The sequence below is a fragment of the Falco biarmicus genome, chromosome 1 (genome assembly GCF_023638135.1).
Source record: "Falco biarmicus isolate bFalBia1 chromosome 1, bFalBia1.pri, whole genome shotgun sequence".
Taxonomy (NCBI): Eukaryota; Metazoa; Chordata; class Aves; order Falconiformes; family Falconidae; genus Falco; species Falco biarmicus.
In genome coordinates, this window is record NC_079288.1 from 23,887,574 (window position 1) to 23,901,872 (window position 14,299).

Genomic DNA, 14,299 nt, shown 5'->3' on the forward strand with positions numbered 1-14,299 from the left:
GTTGGTGCTGTAGAGACGTAGCTCCACATGTCACTATCTGTAATTTTTTTCTGCAGTGCTCTGTGACTTAATTTCCTTTCTTTAAAACCATGTTGTCATATCTGACCATGCCTCTGTGGCTGATGCTAGGAATAGAAATAAACTGGTGATAACATACTTCCCAAAACCAGCTTGGGTTTGCACTGGGATGGGACCAGATGGTTTTGTTGTGTGTAAAGCAGGCAGTGCATTGTCTGCATCTCTGTTCCCCAGATGAGCAAGGAGAGAATGTTTGGAGGAAACAAGCTTCCTCCAGGCAGACTCAAGTGGCTTTGTTTGTGACACAAGAGGCAGTGAGCAGGTAAGCAATGTGCAGAGGCTCCTTCTGCTGAAGAAGCATGATTACTTGGTTTGTTTCCAAGCTTGGCTTCCCAGATGTGGGAGCAGAAGGTGAAGGTGCGGAGTATCTGAAGAGAAATAAGACAAAAGGACTGTTGGGGGCGGGGGGGGCAGGGGCATTTTCTGCTTGGCCTAAATACCACCTAGACATCTTCTGACCCATCAGTAGTCAGAGCAGAGCATCCCTTGGGAGCTGTGCGAAGGCAGCCAGCTGGTAGGAAATGGAGCTTAGTTCATCCAACCATGGTGTGTGGTGGTTAGCTCTGTTGACATTGCTGTTTTCTAGTTTGGCATAAAGCTGAGGTTCATTTGACTTAGTCACCCCCCTTAAACCCTGTTCAGTCCCTCAGGCAAGCTGTCAAGAGGGGGAAGCAACAATGGTGGGTTTTTTTATTGTTGTTTTTCAACCTCATTTTTTAAGTACTTGGTTGGAACAGAGGTAGAGAAGACAAAAATGACAATGTCATTGCAAAGTCTACCCAGACATTTATCTGCACTAGCTTTTCCACATGGAGAGCTCCAAACTGTGGTGTTTGCAATGATTTATTTAGTTTTTAGCTTTTTTGTACACCTGCAACTACCAGTATCTGGCTCTAAGGATTTTGTTATTTTTATGTCCACTGGTTTACCTCTAATTCTTTCTTCCTTTTGCTGTTGCAGTGTTTTTTTCTCAAAGAATAGACTGTTTGGTTCTATAGAGCTTGGCATCAAAAGGGACCACACGCTAAACTGAAACAAGGATATTCTCGTGTCTACATTTTTCATGCTGATTTGCCAGTGCTTCCTCCTTGTACTGTGAAAACTGATTGTGAAATGATAAATAGCCAAACCTTGTTATGTCTTGTTAATAGTCTAATCCCGTTGTCATGTCAGATCCTCTAATCTTGATCCAAATTTTGTCTATTGATCTAATTAGGGTTCTTTTTTTGTTGTTGTTCCTAGCAAATTTCTGGCTCTCAGAGTTGCTGGGCTGGCTCTTGAGACTGGTGAGGTGGAATGATCCATACGGTTCCTAGTGGCTTTAAACAGAAACATCTGTCAAAAACAAGCAATTTGTTGGCTGAGTTTAGCAGTAAGTAAACTTGCATTTGACAGCACTGCTCTTGCTTCTGAGTCGCTTAAGTCAGTTAGAAAAGCTGAGAGACTGCAGAGCTAGCAGAGATCATCTGTCCCTACTCGGGTCTGTAGGAGGCATCATGCTCTCTGGTAACCTTCATAGGAAAATTAGAAGTTCAAATAATACTAACAGGTTTTCGTTCTTTGTTCATGTTTCATTCCTTTTCTTTGTTGGAGAGGAGGCTTCAGCAATCATATCTTCAGTTTCTTCTTGCTGGCTGAAGATTAACTTTAATTTTTATTTTTATTTTTTTTAAGTCATCAGGGACTTTTGCTGAAGTGTAAAGCTATGAGTTTAAATACTGTCCTGAACAGAGATGATCTTCTGTAAATTCAAGTCTAACTTAAACTGATCTAGAAGGGGACTACACATCTGTAGTGTATGTGTGAAAACTATCTATGTATATGCACACATGTAAATAAAACAAACTGCCTGTTTCCTTTTGTGACCTTATGTTACGTCATGCCAACCATCCTTAAATACTATGGTTTCAAAAGAAAAGCTACTTCCTTGGTACCAATTCTGCCACCATTTAAGCCAGTGGCAAAATTTCATTTAAGAGGGCGGCACTGAGGCAACGAGAGAGGGGAATTCATCAGTAATTTTCTTTCCTTAGGCCACAGCTCCTAAGAGAATGGCAGGAGTCAGAAGGCAAGGGTCTTTAGCTTGTTGATTTTTTAAATTAAATTGTGGTCATAGGCCTGCTCATGAACCTGCAAGGAAATGAAAACACCACGATTTCATTGTAATCCTGTTTGCTGCAGATACGTTACAAAACATTGCAGTAATCTGCTGGGGCAGCAGCTTTTCTAGCCTTGCAGTGGCTTCGTCACTGCTTGTGTAGTGATGTGGAAGCACCTGCTGTGTGACGACAATGCAAGGACTGTTGGAAAAACAAAATGCTGCTCTACTTAAGCTGAGACACAAACCAATATAAAGCCTGCTGAGAGCAGAGAAAGGAGCTGCCTGTACACACGTGGCCTTCACAGAGCAGGCAGCGCTTCGGGCGTTATTGCAGGAGGGTGTTTGGCAGGGCGGCTGACATGAGATAGACAAGGTTGTAAATAAGATTTGTGTGTCTTAGTCCGCTATGCGTTGGTATAGTTGTACCATATCTCCTATTAAATAAAGGCAGTGTTAATTAAAATTGCATAGGACCTGTGGTATGTGAAATGTAGTCTCTCCATGCTTGGGGTTCAGGAACCTGACAGCCACTGCCTTCATCCTGTTTGCATGGGTCTGTCTGCCATGGTGCACAGACAGGTAATGCATCTCCTTGTGTGTGGCAGGTCAGTCCTCCATGCCATACCTGCTGTGAGTCAGGAGGTGCCTGAGTTTGTGACTCTGGCATGGACAAAATTGTGCAGAGTAAGGTGGTTGTGGGGCTTTTCCTCTAAACTAGGGGTGGGAGCTCAAGATGGGTGACCCGTTTCTGGAAGCAGTCTTGGGTGCTGCTGGTCTTCTGTGGCAGCTCTGTGCCGGGGCAGAGCTATGCTTGTGGGACCACTAATGAGGCATTTTTTCACTTTATGATTTTTCAGCTCAGTTGATTCATATTGTTCTGTCTGCCTTGAACAAAGTCCTCAGAATCCTGCATTGATCCTGTATTTAAACAAACAAACCACCACCCCCCAAAACAAACAAGCAAACAAAACCCACCAAAACAAAAAAAAAAAGCCCTAACCCCAGAATCCTTGGTTTATTTTATGAAATTGTTTTCTGTCTATGAGTGGTGTTGATTGGGGTGATGTATATAGCACATGCAGTTTATTTCAGTGTTCAGTATTTACTCCAGATTTTATGGATGATGGGTTGTTAGCAAATATGTCCTGCAGAGGATGTGAATTTTGGAGATAACAGCAGTACATGAAGTGAGACTGCAGTTAACTTAGCTTTACTTTGCATAGAAACTTAGGTCTAGCTTAAGTATGATCCTTAAATGTTTCTGCTCTAACTCATGAAGCTGGACAGTTACCCTTGGAAAATGGGAACATGTTTTGGTTTTGTTCCGTCTCATGCAATACTTGGATTAGTCTATGCTGAGATAAAATTCTTTTGAGCTGAGGTTGCTTGAATTACAAGAACATGAATTTTGAGTGAAAATGATCAAATGTTTTAGTGAAAGTAATAGAATTGGTCCAAATGTCTTTAGTGAGAATAAGATTTTCACTAAGAAGTTTCATGTGTTGCAGAAGCCATACAAATGTCCACCTTCCAGTTCTGTATCCAGACACGCAAAGATCCCAGGTTTGATTTAACTGAGCTTCTTGTTGACTAGAGATCATTTCTTGTTTGTACCACATGTTTCAGTCCAGGCAATGATTTTTACATCATTCTACTCTAATTAGGCATGTTATCTCTATAATCTTTTGTGGCTGTTATGAGAAGGGGGAGGAGAACTGATGGATAATACTTACAGGTTCAATATTAGATTCTCTTTAAAAGTCCAGTTATCACTCATGGGAGACTACACATGCACAAAAAGCAGATGTTATTTTAATGTGTAAATCAATAAAGCTGCCTTGTTTTTTCTGGTTTTATTCCAGTATCGATGGGATTTGTAAAAGTCTCTTTGAAAACAGCATCCTCTCTATCTTGGGTTTTCAGTAGTAAGGATGGATCAATTTCTTTGGGAAGAGTCTGAAAGAGCATAAAACAAACAGATATGATCAGTGATTCTGAAAACCAAGATTAATCTAAGTATTGATGGTTTCCAGCTAGGGCCTTGTATGCTGCTGGACTATGTGCCGTAGCCAGCTGTGAGCATGCTCTGGTTAAACACAGCTGGCCCCGACAGAAACTGAAAGGCCTGTGAAATACAGAGTTCAGGATAGTCAACCCCGTCGTTCCTTCTGACTTCAAATTTCCCTGCCTTTGACTTTTTAGTTAAAGTTCATTTTAATGGGGGAGAGGGTAGGAAATAATAGTAATATTAAAGAGCCAGGGTTTTGGGAATAAGAAAAAAACCCCGCAACCCTTTTTAATTTTTCTTTTCATTATGCATGATAGCAGATTTTGCTGGGGAACAACATGCCACCCCCAGAAATAAAAGAAAAAAGAGCATCTGTATGGAGGAGCCTCCAGGATGAGTGTGTGTGGGGAGTAGCTGTTCTCAGTAAAAGGGACTATAATGATTATATTTCTGAAATGATTGAAACTAATAAATGTTGATATGTAAAAAGAAATGATCCTTTTTTTATTGGCCCATTGAGGCAGGCTATAATTTTTTTTATGTTCAAGCTCTGATCAGAAATTGAAGTGACATATGGAATCAGAATTGAAATACAGCTCCGTGGAATACTTTGTCAGTAGGAAAAAATTGCATATGATAAAGCTGCTGAATTTTTGGCATCAATTACAACACCATCTTGTGAGCACTGGTGAGAGACATTGAAGCCCAGGTTTCAGCAGCGTTGTGCTCTGAATGAATGGAGAATTTCAGATAACTGCATTTCCCTTTTCTGTTCCAAGTATGTGTGGGTATTCTGCAGGGTTTTTATTAAATTGAATTGTAATCAGATACAGTCATTACTTAGCTGCTTGGAAAGATAATTCCTAAGAATGAGAAATTAGGGTGAAATTCATTCTTCTGGAAATTTGGAGCTCTTAATCCTACCAGATTTTTCAGGATGTTTCACATCTCTGTTCCAGTGCACATTTGAGAATTACAAATACCCTCCAACCGAAACAGATATGCCCAGAGCTAGGACCCAGGAGATGCTGAGTTCTGATCTCTCCTGGCTGCAGCCTGTGTTATGGTGTTTTATTGTTTTTTTTAGTGCACAAAGCCAAACCCCGAAGATCTCACAACCTGCCTAGGACTGTGGTCAGATATGGTGGTTGATAAAATAAAAACTCTGATGTTATACAATTCCACCTTGGATAATGTTTTTGAATGAAATTCTGCTCTCTACTGTGATACTCACTGAGGTGATCAGCCCCATGCTGTCACGGTCTGCAGCAGAGTGGAGGAGTGAGGTGAACAACACCTGTGTGGACACCTACACCCACACTGACTTCCCAAGAACTGAAAGATCTGCCCAGACCCAAACCTGCATGGAACTTAGCATGGAGTTGCTAAGCTACTGTCCATCCTGTTTGAAAGCAGTCTGGTGAAGTTCCCTGTGACTGGAAAAGGGGAAAGATATCCCTCATTTTTAAAAAGGGAAAACAGGAAGACCTAGGGAAATACAGGCTGGTCAGTCTCACCTCTGTGCCTGGCAAGACCGTGGAGCAGATCCTCCTGGAAACTGTGTTAAGGCACATGGAGAACAGAGAGGTGACCGGTGACAGCCAGCATGGCTTCACTAAGGGCAAATCAGGCCTGACCAGTTTGGTGGCCTTCTATGACAGGGTTACGGTGTTGGCTGAGGGAAGGGCAATTGATGTAAGCTCTCTCGACTTGTGCAAAGCATTTGATACTGTCCTGCACAACATTCTTGTCTCTAAAAGGGAGAGACATGGATTTCTTGGTGAACCACTTGGTGGATATGGAATTGGCTGGATGGTCACACTGAAAGAATTGTGGTCAGTGGCTCGATGTTTGCGTGGAGAACAGTGATGAGTGGTGCCCCTCAGGGGTTTGTACTGGGACCAGTATTGTTCAGCATCTTCAGGGATGTGGACAGTGGGATTAAGTTGTACTCTGAGCAGGTTTGCAGGTGACACCAAGCTGAGACGAGGGACCTGGACACAAACTCAAGAAGTGGGCCCATGTGAACACCATGAAGTTCAACAAGGCCAAGTGCAAGGTCCTGCACCTGGGTTGGGGCAATCCCAAACATGGATACAGGCTGGGGGGTGGATGGATTGAGAGCAGCACTGTGGTGAAAGACCTGGGGGTACTGGTGGGTGAAAACCTGAGTATGGGCCAGCAATATGTGCTAACAGCCCAAAAAGCCAGTTTCATCCCAGGCCACATCGAAAGAAGTGTGACCAGCAGGTCAAGGGAAGTGATTCTCCCCCTCTACTCTGCTCTCATGAGACTCCACCTGAAGTACTGCATTCAGGTCTGAGGCCTCCACCTTAAGATGGATGTGGACTTCCTCCAGCATGTCCAGAGAAGGGCCGTGAAGATGATCAAGGGGCCAGAGCATCTCCCCTGTGAGGACAGGCTGAGATGGTTGGTGTTGTTTAGCTTTAGAGAAGAAAGGCTTTGGGGAGACCTTATTGCAGCCTTCCAGTACTTAAAGGGGGCCTACAAGAAGGCTGGAGAGGGACTCTTTTATCAGGGAGTATAGTGATAGGAGGAGGGGTAGTGGTTTTACACTGAAAGAGGGTAATTTACATTAGATATAAGGAAGAAATTCTTCACTATGAGGGTGGTGAGATGCTGGAACAGGTTGCCTAGAGAAGTTGTGGATGCCCCATCCCTGGCAGTGTTCAGGGCCACCTGGTCTTGTGAAAGGTGTCCCTGCCCATGCAGGGGTGTTGGAATTAGGTGGTCTTTAAGGTCCCTTCCAACCCAAAGGATTCTGTGATACAAATAACATCTTGTCTGACTTTTTTTCATCTTGTTTGCCCTTTTTTTTTTAATACTCTATCTCAAGAATACGCTAATCTAAATCAGCCCTCCAGCCTTTTCCTATTTGTAATATCTGCTGTAACTTACGTTATATTCCAGCTTAAACCAGATTTTAAATTTGAAACCGTTATATGCCTCAGTTATTGCAGCAAACACATATTCCACAGCTGAGACCCATGTTGCATCCTGACTGCTGTAGCAGGCTGAGAAAAACGTCTTAAGAGCTGCAGCTATGTCAAACTGTTGAAGGCAGTGTTGCTATCGCTTGCCATCTTGCTGGGACGGCAGGCACGTGTGCGTAAGGCGAGAGAATGTTCCTAAAGTCGCAGAGCTCCAGTGCTTTTTGTAAGCCTCACCGTGCCTCTCAGCTTCATCTTTAACCTCAGGTTACTTGTCCAGCCTCTTTTCCCCAGGTTGCATGCCCACTTTTGTAACACACACTGAGGTCTACAGGTGAAAACGCTTCCTTTAACTACTGGTGACAAAAAAGTGGCAGATTCCTTGAGTGGTCGTAGTCCATGAAAGACTGGGTGCAGGCTGGACACCTTCTGGTTGGGTTAAGGGAATTTAATCACTGTGTAGCCCTCTTTGATCTTTGTTGTGCCCCAGCTGCAGCCCTGTTAAAGTCTGACCCTGTTGCCTTATGGAATACTTACTGCCTGGATTAAATCTGTCTAGACACTTCATCTGTCTTGTTATGGATTTATTCAGAGTAAGGTTGCTATCAACTGCTGACTGTAAAAAGGTCGTTGTTGCACACCTTGATACACAGACACAGGACAGAACGTTGTAAATAAGAAGAATGAACAGACTGACATGTTACTGAGGAAACTACAAGTAGTGTTAAGTTAGGAATGTGAACCGAGTGGAGGAGTAGTAGTTTGTATATCAGCAGATTTTTAATCCATTTGATTGGACCCCAAAGAGAATCTTGCTGCCTTCCTCATTGTGTGGTTGCTGGGCATCTCATCCTCCTATGCCATATGAGGTTGCTTTGAAGTAAAATCAGTCAGCATTACATCAAGCAGAGATACTTTTCTTTTTTTCCCTGTAGTTGCTGAGAGCCTCCTGCCCTTGTTTGTTCCTGCATCCATGGCACAGATTACCACCCTGTCAAAACAAGTGAACTCTCACTGACGTGGGTCAAAAAAACCTCAGAAACCTTTATTTTACAGGTCTTTCCTTAAACTGATGTTTTCTCCCACAGAAGTTGTAACATCTATGTGCACGTGAAGGGTTTTTTTAATAAACAAGCAAGAAACTTATTACACAAGAAAATGTTCTACTGTGACTGGTTAGATTAAAGTAACTTGTAAACATCTGAGATGGCTGACTTACATTCGTAATCTCAGGCTTTCACTTTTTGAATTCCGTATCCTTAGCTGTTACGTAGGTTGTGCCTTGGGATCCTACCTGTGAGTCAGGGCCACATTGTATGCCACCTGTGGAACCTCAGGGTGGGCAGATGGTCCAGCCCAGAGTGTTTAGCAGAAAGAATACAACAGATGGGCACAAATAGAGAGGGAGTAGCAGAGGGAAACGATGAGGCAGAACTGGCTGATGTGGTAGTACGTGCTCTCAGCACATCAGCAACCTCTTTGCCCTGAGCGGTCTCCCCAGGTCTCTTATTGTGCCCGGTAGAGAAGTTAATGCCAGCAAGAAGCAGGAGAACCCTAGAAATCAAGCAGAGCCCTACTGTTGCCCCTTCTGTCCTGTTTCTTGATGTTGAGAGCCTTTTCTCTTCCAAGGTCGCTTCAGTACAGAGACTGGTGATGTTTTATGAGCAACTGTCTTTCAAGGGGACAGATACTTTACAAAGCTCCTTTTTTCTTTTTTTCCCTTCATATTCTGTAAAGCTCTTGCCAGGCTCTCTCTTCTAAGTTTAAAGTGCCATGTGCTCTGTGCTATTCCAAGCTTTTCTTTTGGCAAGGAGAGAAAGGCAGGCCTGTTATGCTGTAATAATAGTTGCCCTCATTCGCTAAAGATGCCATGTGTTGTGGTTTTGAGCCAAACGTATTTCTGATTGTGTGATACCTAAATCTACTACCCAGTATTTCCCATGCTTTAAGTTTTAATAAAAGCCATTCCAAGTTGCTTGTATTCCAAACGGAGTGTGTAATCTCTTTATTATGCCTGGCCTGGCTTGCCGGGTACATGAATAAACCTGGCTGTGTGTCATGATGACTGTTTGTATTGCCTGACAATAATTGGAACAGAGTTAAATAAAATCAGCGTTTTGTCTTTCCTTAGATTGGACTCATCAGCAGATGGGGAATGCTGCCATTCTTTATTTTTGGCAAGGACCTGCATAGCTGACAGACCCCTGCTACGATGGAAAGAGATGGTTCAATGAGGTTCAGGGAAGAACTAGTAATACATCATTTACTTCTGTCACACTTGGAATATGGTTTGATTTGATCATTTAAAATGCATTTTTTTTTAATCTTAAAGGAACCTGCTTTATTACCTACCTCCTGGTTTGACATCTGTGTAGCAAAATGTGAGCATTTGGAATACGCAAACTAAAATCAAAGTGTAGAATTCCCTTTGAAGCTTAGTTTCTAGTTCTTCTCCCTCCCTATCTTTTAATATTCGGCCTGCTGTAATTTTATTTCCCTGAAATTTTCAGTGTAATTGAAAGTGTGTTGAAAGAACAAAGCAAATATTTACATTGCAAAAATGCCACTTGATGTGATTAGTTAAAAGCAATCTATTTAAAATCTAATATGTGTATTAAACGCATGCATACACATGCATGCACCCACAGAGAAGCCAGTGGAATAAATCCCAAGTTTAGATAATCTAGAAGTTTCCAGGCTCTGGAGCACAGTATTTGGAAAAAGATTTTGGACAGTGTGATCTTTAGTTTTTAAAGGAACAAATCCACCTCTTAACTCACTGCAGGACAGCAAACCTAAAAGGCAGTTAGAGACTTGCAGTGCTGCCTTCTGACTTGATGTGTGTGGTCCTTAAGGAACCTCCTCTTAAGCCTTGGGCTACTTTATCCAGCATTAGGTGCCAAATGTTCAATCCAATGTATAGATCTGTGTAGTTTTTGCTCGTATATAGCTGAGCAAGAAACTGGTCTTGAACTCTGTGCTGCCTGTTCCTGCTTGGTGCATGGGGGTCTACTGGAACAACCTTCCTGCCTTAAAGCAAGAGGAGAGCAGGGATGGAGCTCTGGCTGGGTTGGGCCTGGAGCGTGATACCTTGGTGCAGTGTAAATTAGGCCAATAATGCTTGCTTAGGGCTATGTCTAGGGTCACCATATAGTAGTTCTTGATTCTGTTCCGCAGAGGTATCAATGTGTTCTCTCTTCTGATTGTCTGACATGTTCATGGACTTGCCCAGAGCTCAGGTACTGAAGCTGCTGCACAACTTGAGCAGCTGGATAGCAGTCATGTGTTTCCTTTCTTCCTCTGCTAAAGCTTAAGAAAATGTCACTTCTATCTGTTCTCTTTTGTGTCTGAGACGGAGATGAATGAGTAGGAGGGATGGTGATGGAACATGCAAGCTAACCCAGCCAAGCAACCTGAAAAATAGATCCTGGACAGAGCAAAGAGATTGTTATCTAGAGACCAGCTGGTGCTGACAGACTGTCTGAAGAGAGGGATGATGATTTTCAAGGAAGTTGAATTATCCTCCTTTATTTATGCTTTTTAAATGAATCTGTTTAGTGGTTTATGGCAAGTTTAGATAAGGTAAGCAAGCCATTTGATTTTTCATCCTTTTTTTTTCCTTCCCTTGGTGACTTTTACCAAGGATACTATGGTATGGGAAACCATATTTAACCATTCCCAGACAGTTATTCACAGAACACAGTAATTCAAGCAAATTGAACAAAACCTGGCCAGACCTACTAAATCTCATGGTTTGTGCAAGGCTTTTTTTTCAGACCTTTGATGATTACGGTACTATAGCTTCTCTGGTTCTGGGCTTCTCAGACAACTTTTCCTGGGCTCTGCATCCAAGAGGTGGTGAAGCTGCAGCACCAGGGAAGAACATGGTGGTGGTACAGCCCTGACTGCACTGCACTTCTGTCCTCTAGGGAGACTGCAATAACACATCAGTAATTGCACTTCACTGTGGTCTTAGGTGACCTACAAAAGACCTTGAACTGAAAGAGAGAGAGCAGGACAGGTGGCTGGTTAGATAAGCTTCAAAAGTGATCAGCAGCTGAGATTGGATGCTCTTCTGTGAAATCTCATGGTTTTGTTTTTCTTATTTCATAGTACTTAATAGTATTTCACCTACAGGGGTGCCCCATGATCTGTTTCATGCTATGGTGGGTTTGGGGAAAAAAAAATTCCTGAGCACTACTTCATAAGTTTGGTTTGCATAGCCCTTGAGAATCAGTTGGGTAGTATGAAAGTAGAGCTGGATTCCTCCAAGTGTTCTCCCCAGCAGGACAGTGAAATGCAAAAGAGTGTCTTGTGGTTTTGGTTCTAAAGGCAACTCTGGTTCTTTTTTGAGCGGTGGGCGGAGAACGATTCATGTGCAGTGTGATTGTAATGATGGACCTAATCCTGGAAGTGCTCAGATGATGCACATGTGGAGGCCAAGGTCCTGTCTTTTGAATGCATCGATAGGGCTTATTTGTATGAGGAAAGTTTCACAGGCATGTTTAAGTGTTAACAGCACTGAATTCTAGCCTGTGATGTTTTGCATTACTTTTAGTCAGCATTTCCTGGAAACCCGTATCCCTCTGCCCCATAGATAGATAGACATCCTGCCACAATTGTGATTTACCAGGGAAACGGGCGATTTTCCTATAGTTTTCCCAATGTTCTCAATGCTTTCATGACAGCATAACATGGCTTTTGTGGAACTAATGTGAAGGTCAAGATTCACCAAACTTGATCTGTCAGTTAGGGGAAGAAATAACATTTAATCCACATTATAAAGCCTGATTTCACGTTACTGAGAGAGTCACTGTAAATGGCTGGATTAAAAGAGTATCTTAAAATCATAGAGCACAGAGAAGGAGCCATGTAGTGTTTTTGTAACTATTGCCTCTTTTTCCTATGATACTCTTTTAATATGGCTTTGAAAATTGCCCAGCAGTACAGTATTATTTAGCTTTGCTTTACATGTTGAAACACATTCCTTTTTTTCAGCCTAAAGGTGACCTTTATATGGAATTAATGCACAAAATCACAAGTAAAGGACTATTAAGCAAGTATAATGCTGGGGGGTGGGGGTTGGGGGAAGTCTGCTTTGAACATTGTTTCTATTATTCAGAATACATGAAGTTTCAGCCCAAATAGAAATGAAAGACCATTGCGGAAACTTTGCAAATACCTGAACTTCTAACTTTTACTTTGCTCTTATTAACTATGTCACGGTTAAGGAAGAAAGGAAAATTGTTAAGAGACTTTGCCATTGCAAGTGATACAGCCATGACCCTGTCTTAACTATAGGTACGTGCAAAAGTTCATCAGTAGTCAGTAAATTCAAAGAACTTCTAAAACATTTTTCTTTGATACATCAAACTAAAAGGAATAACATACTCTTGAAAGCACAAGAAAACTGTATATTTGCCCGCTATTAATGACATGGAGGTTGTATTTCTGCCTCAAGATGAAATGATGCAATTGTATCTCATGGAAAATAGTTTCTTACCACTGCAGGACTGTTAGATTTACAAATCCCATGCTGCTTTCCATGGATTTTGAAGGTAGGGTAATTACAGAGATGTAAGAGTGTAGCCTTATGCCTCGTAGAGCTGATCGTTCAATAACTGTTTCCTATGGGCTGTATTGTATCAGTTTTCTGATAGTTTTCTGCCAAATTTTGAACTTTTTCCTTCTCTGCTGGTGTTCCTGGGGTGGCTGCCCTTTGTTCTAAACAAATCTTCTTACCCAGAGCACTAGGCAGCAGTCTCATTTTATAAAATTTGCTGGAAATAATTACGTTTTGCTTTATTCAGTGGGACTGTTGCAGTGCTTGGCAATCAGATAAGGGCCTTTAGAAAAGGACATTGTTTGAACCTCAGACACTTGTTCTTATTGATGAACATATATATGTGCAGGGCTGGTTTTATGAGAATTCAACCTTAGGTCTTTGCAGACTGGCTGTCCATAAACTACAGCTAAACACCCTTTCCCCTGGGTACAGCATTCCATCCCATTTTGCCACCAATTTTATATAGAGGGAATGCTAATATTTGTTCTTTCCTTCCCCTTTTTAGAGAGCAGAGATTTGCATTTTCTTGCAAGATTTGCTTTTTGGTAGCTGTCTATTTTTTCCTACTGTGACAGTTTGGGAAAAAAGAAAGTGGGGAGTGGGTTTATTGATTTCAATTCTTGCCACTGTTTTGTATTGACACAGCAGAAAATACAATAAAAGAGGTGGAGGTGGTAAATCAGAGATGGCTTTTGTAATTGCCTACTCATATCATAAGGATTCTTGACCTGACCCAATGTATTCTTAATCCTTCTTTACAATGTGCAGATGTTGCTCGCTTAAATGGATTTCAGCTGAAGTAGAATTCTCTAATTAGACAGTAACATTGGAGAAATCGACCATTATCTCCAGTTATTGAATTTTAGGCAGCCTGTATTAGCAGTCATGCTTCTACCAGTTGGTCTTTAAACATGGAAATAATCCATCCAGAGATTATTGTTCAAAACTATTTTCAATAGTCTAATAGCTTTTTAATTTTTTTAAATAGCTTATATTAATCAGCTGGAGCACAGTGTAATGAGATTGACTTGATCAACTCAGTTATTTTGTCCCTCTTAGCTAATGACAGGTTGTATTCAGATATTAAACCAATGGGGAAGCTGTGATTTTTTTGTAATCTTATAAGCAGTAGCCCATATAGTCAGTGAGTTAAGGCTGTGGGATTCTCTGGCAAGTAAGAAGAGGCCTTATAGGCTTTAAGTAAATATACAGAGTTGCTTTGGTTATTTGTCAGTGGTTTGAGTGATTCTTGGTTACCCTGCTTTATTGTACTTTTACAGATTGACCTATGTAGGGAAGATAGCGAGCAGGGTATGAACTCTGCGTGTTTTATCTATACTGTACTTGAGTCTCTGTGCAGATGCTCTGGGGACAAGATACAAGGGAACTGATTTTTTCCAAGGTGTCACAGGCACCAAATCCAGCTGTGATCAGGACAAAGAGGTACACATGGGCTCTGCGTGTATCTGGCAACTCTCTTATTGCGAGACCAGGAGGATGTGCTTCACAGAAGGGTGAATGGAGGAAGCCTGTAACCTTCCCAGACACCTTTTCCCTGGTAAAACATCCCACAGCTCACTCTGACATACCTCCCC

General features: G+C 41.9%; 1 long non-coding RNA gene across 4 annotated transcripts in view; it reads left to right on the plus strand.

Moving 5' to 3' along the window:
- The first annotated feature begins 204 nt into the window (after positions 1 to 204).
- The window catches only part of LOC130142475 (uncharacterized), a 41,774-nt gene continuing 27,679 nt past the window's right edge, over positions 205 to 14,299 (plus strand). For all 4 annotated transcript variants that reach the window (XR_008819420.1, XR_008819419.1, XR_008819421.1 and 1 more), the window contains exons 1-2: positions 205 to 340; positions 1,321 to 1,450. This is a non-coding gene — a long non-coding RNA (uncharacterized LOC130142475). The remainder of the gene's footprint in view (positions 341 to 1,320; positions 1,451 to 14,299) is intronic.